General features: G+C 43.6%; 1 protein-coding gene across 3 annotated transcripts in view; it reads left to right on the top strand.

The window, feature by feature from the left end:
• APBA2 (amyloid beta precursor protein binding family A member 2) overlaps positions 1-26,114 on the top strand; it is a 222,062-nt gene that overhangs the window by 89,154 nt on the left and 106,794 nt on the right. For all 3 annotated transcript variants that reach the window (XM_030317530.2, XM_032593581.1, XM_030317529.2), the window contains exon 2: positions 6,389-6,442. The gene's annotated coding sequence lies outside the window, so the exon portion shown is untranslated. The remainder of the gene's footprint in view (positions 1-6,388; positions 6,443-26,114) is intronic.

Raw genomic sequence — 26,114 nt, 5'->3', positions numbered from 1 at the left:
CTGCAGATGCAGGCTTGGAAGGTGCCTCTGAACCCTCCCCTGCATCTCTTGGGTCTGTGCAGACCTGCCTGAACCCTCCCTGCCAGCCCTCCCTTTGCCCTTCACCCTTGTCTCTTACGGCACCACTTTTGGCTGTCACATGGACAGCCTTGGCACTGCGTTCTGGTTTTCATACCTCAGTGTTGCACTTTTCTCTCATTCCACAAAGCCAGACAAGAACTCCAAACACAGGACTCTGTTTAATACCAAGAATCATCAGAGAAACAGGTCAGATGTTACAGGATAAATCTGGGAGCCCTGGGAGCCATGTGTCTGTCCACGGAATGCCGTCAGCTGCTCAAGGGCAGATCTATTGAGATTAAAACACGGTTGGATCTGGTCACCTTTAGTTTCAACCCCAACATGAATAAATTAGATCAATACTGATGTAAGGAACTCTCAGGTTGATTTGGTAGAGCCTCAGAGGATTTTACATAAAAGCAAATGTGGGAAAATTAAGTTAGCGATATTGGATGTTAGAGCCAGTTTTAGTTTAGAGCAAATTTCTAGTTTTGAAATGGATCGAAATAATCCATGTCTGTACCCCCAACTCTGCCGTTGGGGTGGCCTCACGGGCCCCACGGAGAGGAAACAAATAATCACCTTGAAAGAACAGTCCCTATTGTGGAAATTAATCACGTATAGAGAGTCTCTGTGTTGGAATCGAGCAGGGAATGAGGATCTTCCCAAACCAAGGAATCTGGTGGTAGAATGTGGCTCATTCTCCATGGCCTGTCACCTCCAGACTGAAAGATAAGCTTACATGAATGGAGAGTTTTGGCCATTTCATTGGCAGCAATTTGTAGGTGACTCCTAATAATTAATTCTTTTTAATAGCATTTTTAGAAGCCACCTTCTCAGATGAAACCATTGTTGTTTAAAACTTCAAGACCTTTGAAGACAGAGTTTTAAATCCAGTTTGTTCCCAAAACATTTGCTCAAACAAGAATCTCAAGGTTTGAGCTCTTTATTCTAAAGATGCAGCTTCCTGCCCAGGAGAAAAATAATACATGCTGGTGTTTATAAATGGAGTTAGTCGCATTTGAAGACTTTACCTTGCAGCTAGTAGGGGGCTCAGTTATTCAGAATTTTGAGATTTTTTTTATTTGTAAACAGTCTATTCATGTCCACTCAAGCTGGAAAATCCTCCAACCTTACCAACACTGCCCACCCCCCTCCCCTTCCCCAGCCCCCTTCCCACCATAACCTGGGCTACATCCTTTTGTTATCTGGCTCTGAGGACCTGGAGCCCCTCTCTGAGCCCAGCTCCTGTTTTCTCACTGTAATTGGTCTGGGGCCAGTACTTGAAATGGTTCCTTAGGGACCTCTTACTTTCCCTTGGAAGGACTCTGCTGTGCCCAACTGAGCACTGTCCCTGTGTGTCCTCCTCTTCAGGAAGTGGCAGACCCCCTTTGCCCCAGCCTCACGTTAAACCTGGGGAGCATCCTCACCCCCACAAAGTCCTATCCTGTGGTTCCAGCCATACCTGTGGGAATGCTGGGCTGTCTCATGCCGCATCCCCCTCAGGGCAGCTTGGGGGAGCTACAGTCCCAGGTCCCAGGAGGCCTCCTCACTCAGCAGCTTATCTGCCAGATGCTGACCTCTGCCAGCTGCCTGTTCCGCTCTGTGAGACAGCCCAGTGCAGATGAGCCCCATGGTCACCTGGGCTGGCCCATGAAGGCCACGTGCTCTCTGTTATGCAGAGGTGTTGACAGTCCCATAGAATACCTGGCTTTGCAGCCACTGGGCTGGTACTAGAAAGAGCTACACTCAAGCTGGCTACAGTGTGCAGCTGGTGCACTCTGCCTGTGATACACCCTGACCCTTCCCCTATTATTCTGGCCACTGTGCTCTGTGCAGACCCTTCCCAGCCCTCTCCCAGGTCCTCTGCTCACTGTGACCACAGTCTTCCATCAGCATGTATTTCGTTGAATCTGGGTTATTATTGCTCATCAAATTCTACTTGTTCTACAACCCAACCCCAACATACCATAAGATCCCCAAACCTGCGTACCCAGGGCCCAGCCTCTTGCAAAGTGCTGGGTTGCCTCTTTGGTTCAAGGAACTGTAGGTGTAGCTCTCAGGTCTGCTGGAGGAAGAAATGCTAGTATGACAGTGGGGTGGTGATACTGCTGTGCAGGTCCCCGGCCAGTTTGTAAGGCTCTAAGATCAGCCTTCCTGCCTCTGTGCTGGACACATCCACCTCTGTCTGCCTCTGAGCCAGGCATCCTCCCAGGACACCTTCCAAGTCTGAGAGTCCACGAAACTGTGAGTGTTGCCTTAACTTTGCCAAGAAAGTGCTTATACAGATTGATTGTGACACCTGCTTCCCCCAGCACAGCATCGGCCTGTGTGTTCCAGGGCTCGCATCTCCTGCTTTGGGTGGAGGCTAGCACGTGCTGCTCTATCCAGGCTCATCGAGGTTCTCTTAAGTAGCTTCCTGTCTCGGGCCTCCTCCCCAACCACCTGAGTCACTAAGGAGCCCTGAGGATGGTTTGTGGATTTGGGGCCTCCCATCGCCTCCCCTGACATAATATCAAAGGCAATCATCAAATTTATGAACCGTCCACTCTAGGCAATATTTAGGATTTCTGTTTACCTCCTGAGTGTCTGAAAACGTGGCATTTCAAAGGCTCTGTTTGATCAGAGATCCAATTGATTGCCAGGAATGTGCATGCCGCATAATAGAGAACCCACAATGGCAGGTTGCAGTGGGCATCCTGGGAGAAAGTTAATTAATCCTGAAACCAAATACCAACTGCCTCAGCAACAGCAGTCATAAGAGAGCCGAGCCTTGTGGTATTTGAAGTCAGGCTGCTGGAGGGCTCTTTATTGGAAGTATTCTCTGTGCCTGAATTCTGCTGTGGATTCAGTGCCTCAGGCCAGGGCCTGCCTTTCCTTCTGTACTTGGTTCCAAGGTCTGGGGTCTCTGGACCCTGGAGAATCCAGTTGTCAGCATGCAGACAGAAAGAGCCTTCATGGCATCTCCCAGACTCCTGTGGCTTTGTATTTCACATCTCCCCTGGGAAGCTGGAATACATGATAACCTCCCCCTCTCCTACTCCCCCCACCCACCCGAAATAACTTGTGGGTGGGCCAACAACTTGGAAAGTGGAGTGTTCAAATCTTACAGGGAGACCTGTGTACTTCATTTACACCCTGAGGCTTGCTAAGAAGTAGGATGATTCCAAAAATGATTGTGCATTGCCTGAAGAATAGCAGACTCTCAGATTTCTGTCTAATCACAAACAGCCAAGATGAACAGGGGAAGTAACCTGGCCCTCAATGCCTCCAGAGAGGCTAGAAAAGAGGATGGGATGTGTGTTTGGCCAAACGTGGCTGAGAAGAAAAGCGTGGCTGTTCCGAACTTGTAGGTGACCCTTTGTGTTCATTCCAGCTGCTGGAATGGAGCAGGCCCTCCCTGGATGTGCCTGGCCAGGTGAGGGACTCAGAGCCAGCAGGGACCAGCTGACCCCCAAGGACCTTCCCAGGTCTCGGTGCTCGTGACTTTGTTGGTTTTTTTTAAGGTAAACTGTCTGTCCAGAGACACAGTTCACCAAAATAACACAACCCTGCTTCAGCCAATGCAGGCAAGGGGCCCTGAGAGGACAGGGAGAGGGCACTGCTGCACGGAAGAGAAAATTCATATTTTTCTTCGGAGAAAATGGAAAGTGGTGCTGGGTCCAAGTGGTAGGTGACCTTGCTATTGAGTTAAAAAGCTGCTGGGGAAATTAGAGAAGACAGACATGAAAAGAATGCTAATGAATAGTGGTGGACCAGAGCCCGGAGCCCTGATTCCTCCACCGTCCACAAGGGGTACTTGTGTGATGCCTATAAATAGACATTTAAAAACCGATTCTAAATTGAATTAAGATGTGGGCCTGTTTCCTCCTATGGAAAAGCATTAAGTGCAGAGCTCTGCCTTTTTTCCAAGGCAGTTTGGTGATTCTGTGCCTCTGTTGGGAATCTGTGTGGAGCATGTGGGGGATGCTCGGGCTACCTATGAATGAGACTCTGTCCTCTTGGGAGACTTGCAGACTGAGGGCAGGCAGAGAGAGAGAAAAAGAGCGAGCGAGCGAGTGAGCTGGGGCTCCTTCCTCCAGGTGGAGCAGGGAAGCCCAGCTGAGCCTGAAGGCAGGCTCCGAGTTTCCCTGAGCTGCTTCTGGGCTGGGAAGCTGGACAGCTTCCCAGAAGCTGGCAGAAGCTGGACTTGTGGGCAGAAGGACACTTCCATAGGCCCACAGTGGCTCTGGACAATGCAGGTAGCTGTAGACCTCTGAGAGGGGAGGGGAGGACACCGTGGACATGTGGGGAGAATTCCAGCCTGTGCTAGTAGACCAAGGCTTCTAGGCTCTTCCATGCAGCCCTCTTGATCAAAACTGCTAGAGTGGGGGATTCTGGGAGAGGACCAAGGTCTTTCTCACTGACCTGCTTGAGTTCACAGAGCCAACTTGTAGCAGAGTGCAGAATGGAGGCCCTGTCTTACGACCACCAGTGAAGTGTTCTTGCCTCTGGACATAGCATTTAGTATGTGCTGTGACCCTGAAATCACCTCTTTTTGGAAGTCCTGGGATGGTGGGATTTGGGGGTAAAAAAGGAAATACTGTTTGATGGTAATGTGTTCCCAGGCAGCGTTTTGGGGGCTTTGTTGCGCTTTCCCAGCCACGTTTAAGATCGAACTTATTGTCTACTTTTGCACATGATGAAGCTGAGGCCGACAATGTAAAGGGGATTTGAAAGGCGACCAAAGGGGCGCCTGGGTGGCTCCATCAGTTGAGCATCTGACTCCTGGTTTCTGCTCAGGTCATGGTCTCACACTTCTTGGGATGCAGCCATGCTGTCAGCGCAGAGCCTGCTTGGGATTCTCTCTGCCTTTCTCTCTGTCCCTTCCCTGCTTTCACTCATGCTCTCTCTCTCTCTGTCAAAAGAAATAAATAAACTTAAAAAAAAAAAGGCAGCAGAAAGCACCATACCCTTTGGAAGAATTTGAACAACTGTGTGAATGTCAAGTTCCCTCTGAGCAGAGACCAGCAGATTACAGATATACAAATGGCTTGGCCAAAAGGGAGGTACCTGTAGCCTTCTAAGGGATAGCTAGTCATCTTTAAAAATGTCTGAACTAGAGGCATCTGCAGTGGGCCAGTTTGGGGTGGCAGGGAACTCCCCCCAATTCCCTAATTAAAACCCACTCCTAGAAATGTCTGTCTAGGGAAGTGAGAATGACTGTCAGTTTTCATTAAAAAAGTGTCAACCCTGGTTCCAGGTTAGACCTTTGTGATAAAGTAGAAGCCAGTGTCTGCCTGTGCCAATAGCAAGACCATTTTACCTTCCCCCCTAGGAATGATGTCATCCCCTGTGACTTCAGGATCAGACTGAAGGTGAACTGTCCAGCCAGCACAGCTATTCATGAAATGCTATGCTCTTAGACCTTCTGTTCCCAGCAGACAAGGACCTGGGGAAGAGGCTGCCATTGCTGTGGTTTTGAAAGGAACAAAGACGTTCCTTTATAACGCATTCTGTCTTTAGCCAAATTGGAGGGAGAAGAGGAATTAAAAAAAAAAAATTAATTCCAGTATGGTTAACATACAGTATTGGGAAAAGAGGAATTTTGATTGGATATATAAGACCAATAAATCCCACTCCTCTTGCACCATCCTGGGCTTCCAGCTTCTCTGGGTTGTCTGCTGCCCCTACCTTCAATTCCTGATCTAACCCAGGACCTTGCCTTGAGCCCTTGAACCTATTAGACTTTCTCTTCAGCTTTCATTTGCAAAGCTGTCTCTCTGTCCAAGAGGAGTGTGAAACCTGATGGCCTGTTTTCTGTTCTCTTTTTGACACCCCGTTGCCCATGAGGAGGGGTGGGCTGTGAATCTGGGCAGAGGAAATGAGCAGTGGCCCGCTTTCCTTTCTCTTTCTTTTAATCTGTCTTCATCTCCCCAGCCCCCACAGGCACACCTACCTCCCTCTGAAAGTGTCCCAGAATACCGGTTCTGCACACTAGTGGGGTCAAGCTTTGTTGTGGGGAAATGCATATTCATGAGGGCTTTGAGGAGCTTCATTAAAATGCAGAGGCCTCTTCTTCCAGAGTGATACACAAGCCATTGCTTTATTTGCCCAACATGATGTTCTTAAGGCAATAATTATGTGAGGAATGGCTAAAGAAACATTTTAATTATTTGTTTCTGGTCATTTGTGATGGTCTCATTAGAATGAGAACCGGTTCACTTTTACAGGTAATTCAAAACCTCTCACTTGTTCAGATGTCTATACTTGCAGGAGCGCTATGTGATCACCCGTATCTTTTCTGAAACCCAAGTAATTTCCTCTATTTCCTTCTGTTTTATTCCAGAAAGATTTCATCACCAGGAGGTTTTGGGGGACATTACCAACCCACTTGTTTTCGGTAAGAAATATGAGGTCGCCTTGCATGGAGTGCGGTTTTGCTTCTGACATGTGTGAAATGGAATTATTTTCCTCGAGGGATGCCACACTTCAGGTGGATCTGGGCATCTGCCACGGTTCTTTATTTCCTGGGATGCTGGGATGTGTAATTCAGTGCGAGCCTCCACACAGGGAGTCTGAGGCTGGGGCTTGATTCACAGCCAAGGAGCCCGTGAGCACTGGGCTCACTGCAGAGTGCTTATATTGCCTAGAATGGACGTCTTTCCCTGTCACCCCTGAGACAGCAGTATCACAACCCCCCCCCATCCCCTCCTCACTATACTAGTGCTTCTGAAAACTGTAGTCCAAACCAGCTTCAGTCATTTATTTGTGAAACTCTTATCTAGATTCCTATTTATATAAAAAAATCAATGTATATCACCAACAATAAACGCCATTTGCAACCTTTCACTATCAAACTTGGGCGACATTGTGTCTAATTAGAAGTGCACCACTGTGAAATATCAGGACGCCAAGAGGAAGACTCTAACTTTGATCCGAAAGAGCCCTCCTAATCTTCTCAGGGATGAGGGATGGCTCCGTGTTGCTATTGCCCTGTGGGTGAAGCTATTCTGCGGCCCTGATCCCCCTGACCCACGGTCAGCCCTTGGCTTGATCTTGCCCCATAGGACCTGTAGCAGCAGATTTGCATAGGTCTTTGTAGCCCCAGTGCCAGCTGGCTGCCTGGTAGAGGGGACACTTGTAGGAGATTTGTTCTGACTAAAGATGAGTAGGTGTTCTTTTTCCTGGACCAAAGATACCCTAGTGGCTGGGTTGTGGAGAAGCTGGTGTATGGGTTGGGGTATGTTTGGAGAGCAGGGTGGAGAGGAGACTGTTGTTGGAGGTTAGGCAGCTGGGGACCAGGAATTGTCTCTGTGTCTTGATGCCAGAGCAGGTCTGAGCTTCTGATGGATTCTGTGGGTTCTTATGCATCCATGGGCTTGGATAGGGCAGCACTGGTCAGCAGTCCAGAGTGTCATATGGAGGGAAGTAGTGGCTTGGGGACTTCCAAATGAGAGAAGTAATTTGGGATTTCCCAGTGGGGAAGTTCTGTGCCAATCTGAGGATAAAGATGAAGATCAGAGGGGGCAGAGTTGGGATACCAGAGCCTCAAGACCGGGTCCCAAACCACCGTTTTGCCTCTGGGGCAGTAGGAAGACACAAGGCCTGCTGTTTGGAGCTACCGAAAGAGCCTTCTTTTGTAAGTCAAGGCAGCTGCCTTTATTTTACTTGCTAATCCAGCCTCTATCCTACATTAGGTAACTCCCCATAAGCACTGTGCCGTTCATGGGCAGGAATTCACCTCACATTGTATTGGGGATTTTTGTTGTCACGCATGTCCTGGCTGGATTGTGTGGTCACTTTGGGGGTAGGGAGGGTGGCACATTCATAAGGCATTTAAGAGTTAGAATAATCAGCCCCTCTCCAAGGAAGTAGAGGGGGAAATGTTGCAGGAACTGCATGACTTGTAACGCATTTGGGTATAAGAATAAATGAGTATTTTTCTAACTTTTCCTTAATTGTCAGTCTTTAATGTTTATGAATTTACTTCTATGCTCTCAACGAGGCCTTTTCGATCTCGTTTGCTTTTTTAAAAAATGTTTATTTGTTTTATTTTGAGAGAGGGAGGGAGGGAGGGAGGGAGGGAGAGAGAGAGAGAGAGAGAGAGAGAGAGAATGTGAGCAGGGGAGGGGTAGAGAGAGGGAGGGAGAGAGAGGAAATCCTAAGCAGGCCCTGCCAGTAGCACAGAGTCTGATGAAGGGCTCGAACAAATGAACCACAAGATCATGACCTGATCCAAAATCAAGAGTCAGATGCTTAACTGACTAAGCCACCCAGGCACCCCCTGTTTGATTTTCTGTTTAGACTCATTTTTTTGGTTATTTATTTATTTTTGAGAGAGAGGGAGGGGGAGAGAGAATGAGCAGGGGAGGGACAGAGAGAGGAGAGAATCCCAAGCAGGCTCCACACTGCCAGCACAGAGCCAGATGCAGGGCTCAAACCCACAAACTGTCAGATCATGACCTGAGCCCAAATCAAGAGTCAGCCCAAATCAAGAGTCAGATGCTTAACTGACTGAGCCATCCCATATAGTAGATTTCTCAGCTACCCTTAGCTATGAAAATACTGAAGAATTTTAGGGGATACTGGGAAGGGAGGAGATTTTTTTGCAATTGGCAGCAAGAGTAGCTTGTGAAGAGAGATGTTCTTATGGGGAATGGGTCTCACAAATTGTGGTGACATTCAGATCTTCTGGGAGCCCAGGGTCAACCAGCCACTGCAGTCCATCCAGCCTCTCAGAACTGTCCAGCGTGAAATTGGCCTCTTGAAGTTTTATCTAAATGAAACTGGGGCTGTCGTTGCTTTTTGATGGAACCGCAGGGCAATTCTGTTTGTGCCTCTAAGGTATAAGGTATTTTTTTCTTTTGAGCCCAAAAAAGACCTAGTGGGATTTTTACGTATCCTGAAAGACTATTAGAGTATCAAAGTCAGCTGCAATAGACAAGACGTCTCGCTCTCTTTCCGATTGTGCTCGCTCATCTACAGTGTAATGGGACTGCCATTTAAGTGAATACACTCGTCATGATTCTCTGCAGCTTCCCTGCAGAAAAGCGTATTTCTTCTGTGAGAGAAAAGTGGCAATGAGATGGATATTTTTAAATGTCAATTATTGCTGGAATGAATCTCTGTGAGGAGAGCTGCAGAGAGAAGAGACTGGGGTTTATTTATTTTTCTACTGCAAATGAACCACTCTGTAGCATCAGAATACTAATACCCAGAGTCTATGCCTGACATCTCCTTCTAAAATAATTTGGTGAATATGCTTCCGCTTATGGTAAAAGTTGGGGGCTGTGTTCCATTTTTTTCCCCTGGGGGGGATTAAATCCTAGGCCTCAGTATTCTAGGATATCAATCCTATGGGCTGTTGATCTCTATAGTGTTTGGATTGTAATTACAGTTGACCCTTGAACACCATGGGTTAGGGATGCTGACCCTCATATAGTTGAAAATCTGCATATAACTCTTGACTCCCCAGAAACAACCACTAATCACCTATTGTTGATTGAAAGTCTTACCGGTAACTTAAACATTCAATTAACACGTATGTAAATTTTTTTATGTTGTATGTATTATATACTGTATTCTTATAATAAGCTAGATAAAAGAAAATGTTAAGAAAATCATGAGAGAAAGTACACTTACAGTACTGTCGTATTTATGAAAAAAATAATCTGCCTAAAAGTAGAACTGTGCAGTTCAAACTCATGTTGTTCAAGGACCAATTGTATATAAATTTAGTGATTTCCTGAAGGAATGGTGGAAAGATTAATAAGGTGTGTTTAAATCATGGGCAGTCTCAGAAAATATGTTAAGTTAGAAGATGTTGCATTTGCAAAAATTTTTACGATTTTTGGTAATGTCAGCATGCTCTTGCCCAAGAGTGTAAACACATAAAATGCTGTGTAAAAGCTGACCAAGAATTATTTTAAAATACAAGATCCAGGGGGGAGCCTGGATGGCTCAATCGATTAAGCATCTGACTCTTGATCTTGGCTCATATCATGATCTTATTGTTTGTGGGTTCGAGCCCTGCATCACTTGGGATTCTCTCCCTCTCTCTCTGCCCCTCTCCTGCTTGTGCTTGCTCGCTTGCTGTGTCTTTCTCTTAAATAAATAAACACACATTAAAAAAAATTATAAGATCCAAAGAAAGGCAGTGAAATTCCCAGCTACTAGACATTAAAAGAAAACACAAAACTGGAATGTTAAGGGGAAGCTGGCATAAAGGTGGGGCAGTGAGGTTCCTGATAGAAGGTTGCAATTAAGATTGTGTGATATTTGTGGGATGAGTGGGGCCGGATGGTGAGCCTAATAACAAACTCTCACATGTACAGGAACACAGGAGGTGGCAGAGATATATTATTGACAAGGTGGGAAGTGATGCAGGACAACTGGTTGTCCACATGGGAGAAGCTAAAATGGTATCCCTACCTCACAGCATACACACAAATAAATGCCAGTAGAATTAATGACTATAAAGGACAAGATGTTAAATTGTATACAAGAGAGTTTTTTATATGTCCCTGAGGTAGGAACAGGTAAGACATACACACAGGCACAGAAAAGATCAGTTAATTAAACAGCAATGTTAGCAGCTTCTTTAAGAGCAGGGACACCATATAAAGGTTTAGAGGGGCCTGGGTGGCTCAGTCAGTTGAGTGTCTGACTTTGGCTCAGGTCATGATCTTGTGGTTCGTGGGTTTGAGCCCTGTATCGAGCTCTGTGCTAACAGCTCGGAGCCTGAAGCCTGCTTTGGATTCTGTTTCTCCCTCTCTCTCTGCCCCTCCCCTGCTCTTTGTCTGTCTGTCTGTCTCTCTCAAGAATAAAAAACATTAAATTTTTTTTTAAAGGTTTAAAACAAACTATCACCTGGAATAAATATCTGAGATGTATTTACTGTAAGGGATTAGCATTCTGTCTGTATAATAAGGAACTCTTCCAAATCAATTAGAAAAAGACAATGTAATTGAAAAAAATGAGCAACTGATATGAAGAAGAAGGAGGTGGGATGATAACGTTGGGGATGCCTAAATGGTGTGTTCATGGATGTTTGTCACGTTACTCTGTACACTCACTTTTGTGTATTTGAGAAAGTTGATAAAAGAATAGGTTCTAGTGCACAACTCACTGTAGACCCACACAAACCTCTCTGCTCCTGTGTCTGTCTGGCAGGGCAATCTTGCTCCTATGTACTAGCTAATCCTCTGACTCGACTGGAACTGCTGACTTCTTAGGCTCCCCTTCTTATGGGTAGTTCTGCATCCGTCTTGTCATTGAAATAGTTAGGGTTTCTTTCTTTCTTTTTTTTCTTCCCAGCTTTATTGAAGTGTAACTGGTAAACAAAGTGCACATATTTCATGCATACAGTTTAGGGAGTTTGGACATATACATACATTCATGTTACTATCACCACGACTTATCATTACCTCCAAAAATTTCCTTGTGTCCCTTTGTGTTTTGTTTGTTTTATAGGAAGAACACCTAACATGAGATGTACCTTCTTAAAAAAATTTTTTTGAGTACATAATACCTCGCTTAGCTATAGGCATTATGTTTCATGGCAGTTCTCTAGAACTTACTCGTCTTGCGTAACTGAAACTTTCTACCCATTGAACAACTTCCCATTTCTCCCTCCCCTCTGCCCCTGCCAACCACCCTTCTAGTGTCTACTTCTATACCTTTGAGGACTTTACATGTAAGAGGAATCACACAATATTTGTTCTTCCGTGACTGCCTTATTTCACTTAGCATAATGTCCTCCAGGTCCACCTGTGTTGTTGCAAATTGGCAGGATTTCCTTTGTTTTAAAACCTGGATAATATTCCACTGTACGTATATACCTCACTTTCTTTATCTGTTCATCTGTTGATGAACATTTGGTTTGTTTCTATGTCTTGGCTGAATGAGCCAGGCTTTGCACACTGATCTGCCCTGTTGTTTCAACAGCAATGTCCCCATAGGTTTTTTGTTTTTGTTTTTCTCTGTGTGGCTGATCCCTCTTCCATGGGCTTCTCCCTATCTTGATAGACAAGGCTCAAGGGCCACCCTTTTTGGGGACTTCATTGGACACTTAAGCCCCAGGTGAGCCTGTTCTGTGCTCTCCTGCCTCACTGCTGATCTCTCCATGGACTTGCATGCCTGCTTCTTCTGCATCCTTCAAATGTCCATCCCAGTTATCTCATGGATAGTAGATGCTCCAGAAGGCTGTGCTCACTGTGTAGCTCTAGTTTCTTAAACTTCCAGAAGCTCATTGACCTCATCTGTAAGTGGGGACTTGTGGTTTTCGGGGCTACTTGTGAGAATGAACCACATCGTGGATGGAGAGTGCATGGCATGTAATTGCTGCCCAATATTATTGGTGTCCTTCCCCGGAGGAAGCAAGGAGAGGATCTGAGGCTGGCCATTATGATTTGCTTTCAGGCTTGGTATGTGTGTTTTCAAATACTTGAAAATACCTGCTCTGACACCTAACTTTCTTTTTCTTAAAGTTGCAACGTGTTAAGAGAGAAAACATTTCATCAACACCTTTTTTAAAGGATGAAAAACGTGTTAAGAAAATAGCAGTATGAGCTGCTACTAGGTTGAGCTCCACATAATTAGTGTGATTAAATTGAAGGAAGTTAGCCATTACTGTATGTAACTTTTTATTCATGATATTCAGATCTAATTAATTATACCAAGTTCTAATTAATTACATGAGTGTGTAAGCTGGCATTCTCAAACTGTGTTCTGTGGAGTCCCAGGAGATGTTCCTGAAAATAGTAATCCGCATTCAGATCAGGCTGGGACACGCTGTCTGTACTGCCCCCTCTTGGAGAGTCCCAGAGCACCATATTAAAGACCTTTTGAAGTCCTGCAAGAAAGCTGCTTATTTAATTCTATTTAACTCCTCATTTTCCAAACTGATTTTGACTACAGGTGCTTCTAGATACATAAGAAAATGCTAACTGAAGTCAGAACAGTTCTTATGCCATAGCTTGTGCTCGGACTGGTTGATAAGCAACATATATGTTGATGGGGACATTCCTTAAGTCTTCCAGGGTAGCACTTCTGGGGTCTGTATTGTGGCAGACCATACTGCCAAGAGTTTTTCTTTCAGAGTCCGGGGCTGGTACAGATTAATCTCTTTTCATGGGTGTATCACTTAATCTCCTTTGGTCAATCTGCAGGGGAAAATGGTGGTGACTTGCTGGCCCTTCAGGGTGGCTGTCAAGGTGAGAGTACTTAGAAGTGGCCTCCTTCACTCCTGGCCTGTGAAGGGCTCCTATAGTGGTTACCAGTTTTGGCAGAGACCCTCATTTACAAAGGAGGCCCTGTTACTGAGCATGTCCTGGCCTCAGGGGTCAGAGAGAGAGAACCACTCACCTCCTGGCAAGGTCTTTGTCGGAGGTTTGAAAGGGGACAACTGCCCTCCATTTTGTTTCCCAGCCACTTCAGGGAAGTGTAGAATGTTGTGATGTAGAATGTAGAGTGTTAGAGGAGATGATTTTAGGGAGAGGTGACTCATCAGTCCTGTAGGTTATGCAGGAGGAGTGAGGTTTAACCTTTCATCTTGAGGGGGGGAGTATACATTTCTCCGGGGGGTGGGGGGAGAGACAGACAGACAGACAGACACAGAGAAAGGTGGAGCATTCCAGGCAAACAGAAGTATGTGTATGATTCAAGCATGGAGACATGAAGTGGCATGACAGGCCCTAGGGGATGTAGTTGACCTTGAACAACGTGGGGGTTAGGGGCACTGACCCCCCACTCCCCCCACACCATGCAGTCAAAAATCTGTGTATAGCTTTTGACTCACCAAAAACTTAACTACTAATAAATAGCCTACTGTTGACTGGAAGCCTTACTAATAACATACACAGCTGATGAACACATTCTGTATGTTATATGTATTATATACGGCACTCTTACAGTAAAGTAAGCTAGAGAAAAGAAACTGTTATTAAGAAAAGCATAAGGAAGAAGTACATTTATAGTATTGCACTGCATTTGCTGAAGTAATCTACACCTCAGTGGACCCTAGCAGTTCAAACCCATGTTGTTCAATGGCCAGCTGCAGTTGGCTTGACAGAATAGACAGAAGATGCAGTAGCAGGGGCCAGACTGTCCTGTTCACATGGCCACAGAGAAGCCTAACAGGGCTGACGCCATAGGTGACTGTGGAAGGCAGGCAGAGGGGGCGAAGGCTCAGGTGCTGGAGGCTCCTCACATGGTTCCTGGGGAAAGATGCTGTGTCCTGAGTAAAGGCTGGTAGAGTGTGGAGGCAAGGACTGAGGTGACAGACACCAAGGGGGAAGAGGTAGCAGAGCCATGTGGAGGGAGCAGGAGTTGGGAACTCGGAGAGAAGACCATATTTGAGGTGGAAATAGAATTATTGAATTCCTACTTCATGAAGGGCCAAGGAGCTTTTGAGGGGGTGGGGGTGGGGCTGGGGAGTCAGTCTCTTAGGCCAGGCTGGCTGAGGCTGTGGGTGGGGGTGACCTCCACGGGGAGTGAAGGAGCCTGAGGAGAATGGCCAGAAAGTGGGTGGAAACCAGGAAGGAAGGGGGCTGAGGATTTTCATCGGCTGGGTGGGGGTTGCTGGAAGACCAAATAGGAGTTTTAAAAGGCAGAGAATGTGGCTGTGGGATTTTTCTTTTTCATGAGCACAGACTAAGAAGGGGAGAAGAGAAGGGGGTGGGAACAGAAGGGAACAAGGTATTTTTCTGTGGAGGTGGAAAATTGATTGTTCAGTGTAGTTTACGGATGAGGAAAGAAGCGGTGCGTGTAACACACGCAGCGAGGAGGGAGAATGGAGTGGGGCCTGGGTGCCAATGAAGAGAGCTTCTTGTTTCCTGGAGGGAGTGTTGGAGGAGAAGACTCTGGGCCTTTCTAGCTGTGACCTCTGTTCTCTCTGGGAGGTGGGAGTCAAGTCTGTGAAGAGCAGAAAGGAGTCACCAGGATGGAAATACATTCAGCACCTGCGTTAATCTTTCGAGCAAATATCTCCAGTAGTGGCAAGTGTACTTTGGGAGGGTGGATTTGACTCATCCTGATTTTGAAAGTCATTCCCAAAGACAACCGGCCTCCACTGTTATTTTTAGCCATGAGAACACTGGAGTATCTGTGTGGTCTCCCCAGGTCCTGAGGAAAATGACACTCACTGGAGTGTTTGGCTTTTTGTCTATACGCAGTTTTGACAGTCCTGTTTACGGTCCTGCAGCAAAGACAGGAGAGCGAGGGTGTTGTTCCAGACTGAGAGACCTGTCAGTTGCCAAAGAAAATCAGCTCCTGTGTGTGATAACTTGAGACTTCATATCAGAAAATCCCATCAGCTTTGGGGAGCAATTAGCTTTGAGATAAATCATAACTTCCTCTCCTTTCTCAGGGATCTGGGGGGATGGGGTCGGGTGCAAGCCGGAGTTCACAGCACCCTAGCTGCACCCACATTCATTGCTCCCTGGGTGACTTCTTTTAGTCACCAAGTCATGAAGCCAAGGATTCCTTTAGGCTCTGAGAGGCCCTGGTTGCCTCCGTTTCTTGGTGAGGTCCTATATTTGTGCAGGGGCAGTCCCTGGATGGAAGGTACCTTGCAGATGATTTCACTTCTACCAGTGCACTCCTTTTCCCTACGCCTTAGATCCAGAGGTATGAAACAGTAGCATTCTTTTATTGAGCACAGTTGTGCACCAGACAAAGGTAGAATCAGGCTTAATCAGAGCTCCTTAAACTCTGTAAGTGGATGTCATGATTTCTGTTTTACAGAGAAGATAGGTTTAAAACAGGATATCTTAGGCATGGCCAGACAGTATACAACTGAGCTGGGTGCTGTGGGGCACAACATGGTGAATGAAGCATGTAGCACACCTCTCCCCACCTCCCCTGCAGACTTAGAGGCGCCTGCTTACCTCCTGCAGTTACTGCCTCTGGACAGGGGGAGGACCCCCAGTGGCCCTGAGCCCAGCCCTGCTCTGAGGGGGAAGTTGCTTTGTGACCTGATGCCTCTTTGTTTTCTCATCCAACAAAGGACTTGGGGAGGAGGAATGGGGAGTTTAATGGGTAGAGAGTTCGGTTTTGTCAAAGAAAAGAGTTCTGGGGATGGATGGGCATACAACAGTGTGAATGTGCTTAATGCCACTGAATTGTACACCTAAAAATGGTCTAGATGGTAAATTTTGTTATGTTTATTTTAACACATTTTAATTTTTTTATGTTTATTTTTGAGGGGGGGGAGGGGCAGAGACAGATGGAGATACAGAATCTGAAGCAGGCTCCAGGCTCTGAGCTGTCAGCACAGAGCCCGACGCGGGGCTTGAACCCGCCAAGTATGAGATCATCACCTGAGCTGAGGTCAGACGCTTAACCAACTGAGCCACCCTATATTTTAGCACATTGTAAAAAACAGAAGGAACACAGCACCATATTCTTGAATGTTGTTATTAAAAGCACAGGGCCCATCACCGAGACACTTAACATGTATAGATTCTATCTACAATTATTCTTCACACCCCTGAGTTTGTGCCTTCCCATCATTCAGGGACTTGGTTTCCAGTCTCTCCTCTCTCCTGTTACTCTGCTCCAAATGTCATCGTGATCACGTCTCTGTCCTTCTTCTAGTCTGGCTCAGATGGGAAGCTGTTCTCTATGGTGGTTTTGTCAGGACAAAGCGTGTGAATGTGTATGAGAGAGTGTGAGTGAGTGTGAGTGAGACACTCTATGTGTGAGTGTCTGTGAGTGTGTATGAGTGTGTGTGTATGTGTCTATGTGTTTGAGATGTGCGAATCTGTGTGTATGTATAAGTCTGTGTCTATGTCTGTGTGTGTGTGTGTATGAGTCTTTGTGTTTGAAGAGTGTGTGAATCTGTGAGTGTGAGTGTCTCAGTCTATGTGAGTGTGTCTGTATCAGTCTGTGTGTCTGTGGGTGAGAGTGATGTGAGTGAGTCTCTGAGTGTGTGTGGGGGGGTGTGGGTGTATGTGTAGGGGAAGCAGGCTGGATCCTCCTTTTAGATGCTGGACTAGTTAAAGAGAGCCTAGCCTGGGAATCGTCCCCAGGTGCCCTTAACCCCATAGCGCACCAGTGCATCATAGAGGAGGCTCCAGGAAGCCTGACTCACAGAAATGAGGGCAATGTTTACAGTGCCATGACAGCAGGCGGAGCCCCTGGCTCAGAATAAAGTCTGAAAGAAAACTTTAAAAAGTGAGCCTTTGCCCATAATATAGTGGCTTCTCTAATCTCATCTGAGTTGTGTTCTCCTTCCTTCCCTGTCACAGTCCACACCGCATAACAACCACTTGGACTTACAAAGTGATAGAAAGCAGAAGGAGGCTCTGGAGACTCACCTTTTCAAGGCCTCTGTTGTTAATTGCATAGTGTGCAAGATCAGCAATATAGACCATACTATGTTTTTTTCAAATAAGCTTTTTAGTTTTTGATTCTTTTAAATTAAAAAATTTTTTAATGTTTGTTTATTTTTGAGAGAGAGAGAGACAGAGCACGAGCTGGAGAGGGGCAGAGAGGGAGGGAGACACTGAATCTGAAGCAGGCTTCAGGCTCTGAGCTATTAGCCCAGAGTCTGACCCGAGGCTCGATCCCACGGACCCTGAGATCATGACCTGAGCTGAAGTCAGATGCTTAACCAACTGAGTCACCCAGGAAACCCTTAAATTGTTTTTTTTTTTTTTTGAGAGGGAGAAAGGGAGAGCGTGAGCAGGGGATGGGGAGGAGAGGGAGAAGGAGAGAGAATCTTAAGCAGGCTCCACGCCAAGTGCAGAGCTTGATGCAGGGCTCGATCCCATGACCCTGACATTATGACCTGAGATGAAATCAAAAGTTGGACACTCAACCCCTCTGAGCTACCCAGGTGCCCCCAAATAAGCTTTTTAAATTGAGGTGTACTTTTCTGCTTGTGCAAATTATTGCCATGAATTTTCTCAAAGTGAACACATCCATGTAAACTATTACCCAGATGAAGAAATAAAGCATCACTAGAACCCATGAATGCCATCAATACCACAATATCTTAATTAGTGTGATTTTATAGTAAGTATTTACTTCTGCTAGTTTTAAGTCCTTCAGTTTTGCTCTTCAATATTATCTTGCTATATTTGGCCTTTTGCATTTTCATATAAAATTTAGAATCATTCTGTCAATTTCTGTAGAAACACTTGATTGTGAAATACTACTGAGGTTTTGATGAGAGTCCTTTAAATTATAGCTCCATTAAGAGGGAGACTTTGTGCTATTGTTTTCTAATCCATGAACATGTAATTTCTTTCTCTTTGGACTTAATGCAAGTTTTCTTGATATATTTTATAGTTTTGTATGTATAACATCTTCTGTTAGATTTCTTCCAAGGTATTTGGGTATTGTTTTGTTTGCTATTGTTATTGCTATCATGAGTGTTTTTCTTTAATTCTATATTATAATTCCTTTTCATGGGTATTTATAATGTGATTGTTTCTTAAATGTTTCCCTTATATTTAGCAACCTTGTTAAATTCATTTATTAGTTGTGGTAGTTTATTTGTAAGATCTTTTAGATTTTCTACATGCATAATCATGCTGTCTATGAATAATGAGAGTTGTTTTTTTCCTTTTTGTGCTGATTGCAAACCCCAGTTCAATAATTTCCCTCTTGGGGGAAAATCTTTCAGTATTTCACTTTGAATTAAGCTGGTTGCTCTCATTTTTTTGTGTGCGTGCATACTATTTATAAGAACAAAAAATTTCCTTTTATTCTAGTTAGCTACAGCTTTATCATGAGTGGGGGTTGAATTTTATCAAATACTTTTTCTGCCTCTAATTAATCAAAGACTATTTTCCCTTTAATTAATGTGAATTATATGATTGATTTCCGAATATTAAACCAACCTTGCATTTCTGGACTACAACTGATTTGAGATATGATATAGTTTTTATGTTGATTTAATAATTTTTAATAGCTCTTTTTGCAACTGTCTTTAACAGTGATTTGCCTATACTTTTATTTTCATATAATGTCAAGGTCAGGTTTTGGCATCAAAGTAGTGATGATTTTATAAAGTGTACCTCTTTTTATGTTCCCTGGAAGATTTTGGGCAATATTGGTGTTTCCCTTTCCCTCTCTTCCTCTCTCCTTCCTCCCTCCCTCCCTCCCTTTCTTCCTTCTTCCCTGTCTCCCTTCCTTCCTTCCTTCCTTCCTTCCTTCCTTCCTTCCTTCCTTCCTTCCTTCCTTCCTTCCTTCCTTCATGTTTGGAAGAGTTGGGAAGCCACTGAGGTTGGAAATTATTTGAGAAGTTTAATTACAGATTCAGTTTCTTTAATAGATACAGGACCATTGGATGTTTTTTCTTCTGGTGTCAGTTTCACTAAGTTGTGTTTCAGGAAGCTGTGCATTTCATAAAAACTGTGACAGTTGTATTAAGTCATTTATTATGTCTATTATTATCTTTTACAAATGATATCTACTGTTCATTTCTGATATTGTAATTTGTGCATGCTCCCCCTTCCTACCTCCTACTCCCACTTTTATCATGCTAGGGATTTACAAATTTAATATTCTTCCTAAGAACCAACATTGGGTTTATTGCTTTTCCCCTATTATACATTTGTTTTCTCTTTCAATTTTTTCCTGCCCCCATATTGATTATTTCCTTCAACTTTATTTGGGGTTTAATTTGCTGTTATTTTCAAAATAATTGAAAATAAATAGATATCTAGGTTATTTTTGTAGCCTTTTTAAATTTTCTAATAAAGAAATTTAAAGTTATAAATTTCCCCGTAAGCCTGCTTTAGCTGTAATCTACTACTTTTAATTATCATGGTTAGAAACACATAAAATATGCCCTTTTTAAGTGTATAGCTCAGTGGTGTTAACTATATTCACATTGTTGTGAAACTTATCCCCAGGACCTTTTCATCCTGCAAATGTGAAACTCTGTACCCATTAAACAGTAACTTCTCTTTTTCCCCTACCCCCAGCCCCTGGCAACTGCCGTTCTTTCTGTCTCCATGAATGTGACTACTCTAGGTGCCTTATATAAATGGAATCATACAGTATTTGTCTTTACAACTGGCTTTTTTAGGTTAGTATATTGTCTTCAAGTTTCATCCATGCTGTAGCATATGTTTGAATTTCCTTCCACTTCTATAATATTCCATTGTATGTTTATATCATGTTTTCTTTATCCATTCATCCATTGATGGACATTTGGGTTGCTTTCACCTTTGGGCTGTTGTGAATAGTGCAGCTATGAATATGAGTATGCAACACTATTTTTAAAAAGTATTTTTATTTTTATTTATTCATTTTTTATTTTTTATTTTTTTGAAAGAGTACACATGCATGAGAGTGGGAAGGGGCAGGGAAATCTTCAACAGGTTCCATGCCTCCCTTGGAGCTGGATGTGGTGCTCCATCTCACGACTGTGAGATCATGACCTGAGCCGAAATCAAGAGTCAGACACTTAACCGACTGAGTCACCCAGGGCACCCCACTATTTTTTGATATGTTGTAGTTTCATTATTAATCTCTTCAAATGTTTTTAAATTTTATGATTATTTTCTTCTTTGATATGCAAGTTATTTCAAAGTGGTCAATTTCCAAATGTCTGCATATTTTCTAGTCATATTTTTGTTGTTTATTTCTTGCTTAATTATACTATAGTCAGAAATACATCCTTTATGGTTTTTAACATTTCAAAATTTTTTAGACTCATTTTAGATTTGCCTACCATATGATTAATTTTGATAAATTTTCTGTGTGCATTTGTATGTGGTTTCTTGGTACAGTAATTTACATATATCAACGAGGAAAATTTTGGTAATTATGGTGTTCATGTCTATTTCCATTCTGATTCTTTTCTGCTTGTTATATCATTTACTGGGAGAAGTATGTTAAAATATTCCACTGTGATGTTAGATTTGTCTTTTTATAGTTCTGTCAGTTTTCCCCTTTATACATTCTGAGAGCATATAACTAAATACATATAAATTTAGAATTTAAATTTAGACTTTAAATTTGGAATTTAAATTTAGACTTTATTCCTAGCAGATTGCCCTATGTTTTATTATGAATTATTTCTTTTTCTCTTTTAGAAATGCCTCTTTTCCTAAAGTGTACTTTGTCTGACTATCAATGTAACTACACCAACAACTTTCTTTAAAATATTTTTTACTGTTTAGATTTACAGAGAAGTCAAATAGATAGTAGAAGAGTTCTTATGTATCCTACACCCATTTTTCCCTATTAACATCTTACATTAGCATGGTACATTTCTTGCATGTAATAAACCAGTCTGAATACTTCATAATTAACTACAGTGCATCCTTCATTTTTTTTTACTTTTTATTTTTTACTTCACATCCTTTTTTCTGTTCCAGGCATCCACATTACATTCAACCTTCATGTCTCTTTAGACACTTTTAGATTGTGATAGCTTCTTAGGCTTTCCTTGTTTCTGATGACCTTGACAGCTTTGAGGAATATTGCTCAGGTATTTTATAGAATATGCTACAGTTTAGGTTTGTCTGATTTTTTTCTGATGGTTATACAGGAGTTACAGGCTCTGGGTCAAAAGACTGCATAGGGAAGAGCACCGTTCCCATCATATCAAATCAAGGGTACGTAACACATCCCTTGATACTCACCTACATCACCTGTAAGTTATCTTTCATCTCCATGAGGGGGCGGTAGCTAACAGATTATATGGAATTCTTAACCCACAGATTTGTCCCTTCTGTTTCATTTATTGATACACTCATTCATTTATTTATGTCCATGTGGATTTGTGGATCTTTTTTTTGTACTTTGGGCTGTAACTCAGTACTGTGTTATTTATGCTGTCGTTCAAATTGTTTCACCTTTCACTGTTTCTTAACATATCTGAATATCAGCCTCACTTTTCTGTTCCCTCTTCTCTCCAGGAGTTTGGCTTCTCAGGTTCTCACTGCGTTAGGAGCTTGAAACTATAATTTCTTATATCCCTCTTAAAACTGCCAAGAGTTCTGCTTAGCCCTGTTGTTTCTTGACCACCACTTTCTGCTTGTTTTTTTTTTTTTAATTTTTTTAAATGTTTATTTATTTTTGAGACAGAGAGAGACAGAGCATGAACGGGAGAGGGTCAGAGAGAGGGAGACACAGAATCTGAAACAGGTTCCAGGCTCTGAGCTGTCAGCACAGAGCCCGACGCGGGGCTCGAACTCACCTACCGCGAGATCACGACCTGAGCCGAAGTCGGACGCTTAACCGACTGAGCTACCCAGGCGCCCCTCTTTTTTTTTTTCTTTTAATTTTTTTTTAACTTTATTTTCTGCTTGGTTTTTAAACCTCTTGGCTCCTACCAGTTATGGATCCACTAATGCCTTAGAGAAGCCACACAAAATGCTCGGCTTATTTCAGTTATAGTTTCTTGGTTGTCAGGATCTCAGCCCCTCAAGTCCTAGTTGCCTTGGCAGATCTCTGATGCTTCCATAGAGATTTTTTAAAAAGTCATCAAGAGCTGCTGGTTGTTCTTGGTGGAAGGCTTAGTCTGGCACAAGCTGGTGTGTCATAGCCTGAAGTAGGATTCATCGGGCATAATAACATTGTTTGTTTTCTCCATCCACTATGTCATGGTTAATGGTGCCTCATATTATTTGCAGACCTAATACTTTGTTCCCAGTCATCCAGTATCCTCAGTAATACATATTTTATATGTTATGTAGGAGAATGAATCATTCTTTACATATTCTTATCTATACCCTTAGTCACAAGGGCTATGAACAAGGATTCTCTGCTGACTTCTTTTCAAGGTAAGGGAAAAAATAATGATCTTGGAAGAAGATAGCCTTCATCATAAAGCTTCTGATGAAAGGAACAGATGGAGAGGGCTCTGTGGAATAGGCTCTTTGATCTTGGGGACCTAGGAACAGTACAATTACTGATGCAATTTTTTGGTTAGACCTTAAAGAAATTAAGCCTCTCTATATGGTTAAGGGTGGATTCGTGTACGAACATCACTCAGAGGTGAAGTCTGTGACTCACATTAGGGTGTCTGGCAGTGAAAGCATCCCTTTAACTAGATTGAACAGGGTATATAACAGGTCTTCCAAGCATGCTCTGGCTAAGCTTGCCTCTGCCATCCCTACACTTGGGGAAAATACATTTGTATTTCCCTACCTCTCCAGTTTTGTGTATTCTGCAGTTCTGAAGAGCAGCTGTCTTCCTTGTTCATCACCCATGATGGAACACAGCCAAATCATTGGGAAAGTCCCCACAGATTGAGTTATCCACAAATTGATGCCATTTTAATATGATCATTCAATTAGGCAAAAATCCATCTCATTGTGTCACATCCATTTCAACATAATTCCCAAGAATGTTGGGAAGGACCTGGCATGTATCTTGTTGAAATCCAGGTGCATTCTTATTTCAGGATCTCTTTCATGTACCTCTGTACATACTCTATCAGAGAGAGAATGGGAGTAATTTTGCAAACTCATGGTTAGCTCTTGCAGTGGCTACTTTTCTTAAAGGTGATCACAACCCAACCCATTAAAAAGTGCATTTTAGAACTTCGCTGTCCAGTATGGCCGCCACTAGCCACACATGGCGATTTATATTTAATTTAAATTAATTAAAATTAAGCAAGTTAAAACTTCAGCTTCTCAGCCAAACTAGCCACATTTCAAGTGCTCTAAGCCTACTGTCTTGGGCAGGGCAGATAAAACACTTCTAACATTGCAGAAAGTTTTATTGAACAGCTGTCCTAAAATCTTGATTCTAGAATCAGATTTGAGCCCACTGGTCTGCAGATTGCCCTGTCATCATTTGACTCTTACACACAATGACATGGTGTTTTCCTGTAGTCAATCTTTCTCACTTGTCTTTTTTCCCACATTTCCTCCAAAATCAGCATCAAAAGGAACTCCATTCCTCTGTTGCCCAGCTCAGTCTATAAGGAGGATCTTGGATAGGGTCTACCTTTTTGGCTTTCAAGGAGGTTGCATAAGAAATGAAACTAAGTCACATCTGCTACTGAGGATTTGTACCTGAGGAAGAGCACCGTCCATCTTGCTGGTGTTCATGTGACTGCTATGGTTGCTAAGGGAAAAGAATGTGATCTGTATTGCTTGTCCAGAATGTCTGTTTCTAATCAGAGAATAGAGGCATGCACTCGGAAAATCAGCCAGGTTGTCTTATTCCTTCAGTAGATGCCATCGAGGGCAGTTGTGGTGCATGCGGACCCTGTAAAATGAGTGTCTGGGGTCCCTCATTTATGCCTTGTACAACATCTTTAATAGAAGAAATTTTCCTGTTTTGTTTAAATGTTTATTTATTTTTGAGAGAGAGAGAGAGAGAGAGAGAGAGCATGAGCATGAGCATGAGCTGGAGAGGGGCAGGGAGAGGGGGACAGAGGATCCAGAGTGGTCTCTGTGCTGACAGCACAGAGCCTGATGCGGGGCTTGAACTCGTGAACTGTGAGATCGTGACCTAAGCTGAAGTTGAACGCTTAACCAACTGAACATCGAGGGGCTCCAGAAGAAATGTTCCTGTTTTTTAAAAGATAGAAGATGCCCCCAGCTGTCGTGGGGTGACAGTGTCAACTGCTAGTGGGTAGCACCTCTGTCCTGTTCCTGGCTGCCACCCCAGGATCTACACCCACCAGTTTGGTTTGCTGGTGGATGGTAAGGAGGAGAGGGGCAGATGGAAATCTCTCAGGACCCTGGTCCTGGACAGCATTGTTAGTGGTGGAGTTTATTGTCATGTCAGGAAGAAGAAAATCCTTTCTTAGTTGAGAGAATACATTTTTTTTATTTTTTTTAAATTTTTAAAAAATTTTTTTTCAACGTTTATTTATTTTTTTTGGGACAGAGAGAGACAGAGCATGAACGGAGGAGGGGCAGAGAGAGAGGGAGACACAGAATCGGAAACAGGCTCCAGGCTCTGAGCCATCAGCCCAGAGCCTGACGCGGGGCTTGAACTCACGGACCGCGAGATCGTGACCTGGCTGAAGTCGGACGCTTAACCGACTGCGCCACCCAGGCGCCCCATTTTTTTTTTTTTAAAGGAGTCATCAGGCAAGGTTAGGAAGATCCACCCACTGTTTGGAATACTTGCTTGCTCTGTTATGTCTGCACCCAAGGAGCAGATCGTGAGTCAGGTATGTGAGGGGACAAGGGTGTAGCAAGAATGGAAGGAGGAGCTGTGGGCTGGGAGACAGGGACACCAGCGGTGTGACTTTAGGGCAGGTTATTTGCAGAGTCTCGATTTCCTCCCTTGCCCCTTCTACTTGCACAGACTTATTGTGACGACCAGAAGCATTTATGTGCCAGGAGCTGTATACAGAGTTTTTGAGGAAGGAGGGTTGGGTCCTGGGGCAAACTGTTTCAGTGATGTGTTTGCGCAGCGTGGTGCCTTGCTGTGTACAAATGAGAAACTTCAGAGTTTGATGCTTTTGCTCCCCAAGCTAGTGCATCTCAGTGGTTGTGCTGGAGAGAGAATCAGAACCCAGAGCAGATTCACCCAGCACTCTGTTCTGCTCTGAGAAACTTCCTTTTATTTTCTCACTGATAATTTCCTTCTCTCTTTTTTCTTTTTCTGGGATTCCCACTTATCTGACATTGGACCTCTGGATTTCATCCTATATGCTTCTCTTGTCTTGTGTATTTTTGTATTTTTCCAACTCCTTTCTATTGTGCTTTTTAGGATATTTCTGACTTTATCTTTGAATTCCCATAATAAATGTTTATACTTTCCTCTACTTTTAATTTCCAAGAGCTCTTTTTAGTCTGTCATCTTTTTTTTTTTTTTTTTTTTTTTTTTTCTGGTAGCTCTGCTTTCCTGTTTGGGGAGCAGTAACTTCTTACATTTGTTGAAGGTATTAATTACTACTTTTTTTGCTTTTGACAGTGTGTCCTGTCTCCTTTGGTTTCCTTGCGCTCATTTAATCTGGATTTTCCTTTTCCTGTGTGAGGCTTTCCTCCCCAGTCTATGATCCTTGATTGTTTAGTCACATTTAGGAGGAAAGCCCCAAAAGTGGATTGGAGTCTGTGTTTGCAACTGTGACTGCCCATTCGTCACCTGGGGAGTGTTAAAAAGTATCAGTCCTGGGGGTCAGTTCCAGGCCAGTTGGA

The sequence above is a fragment of the Lynx canadensis genome, chromosome B3, assembly GCF_007474595.2.
Source record: "Lynx canadensis isolate LIC74 chromosome B3, mLynCan4.pri.v2, whole genome shotgun sequence".
Taxonomy (NCBI): Eukaryota; Metazoa; Chordata; class Mammalia; order Carnivora; family Felidae; genus Lynx; species Lynx canadensis.
Note: the sequence above shows the minus strand (reverse complement) of the source record. Positions and strands in the feature narration are given on the sequence as shown.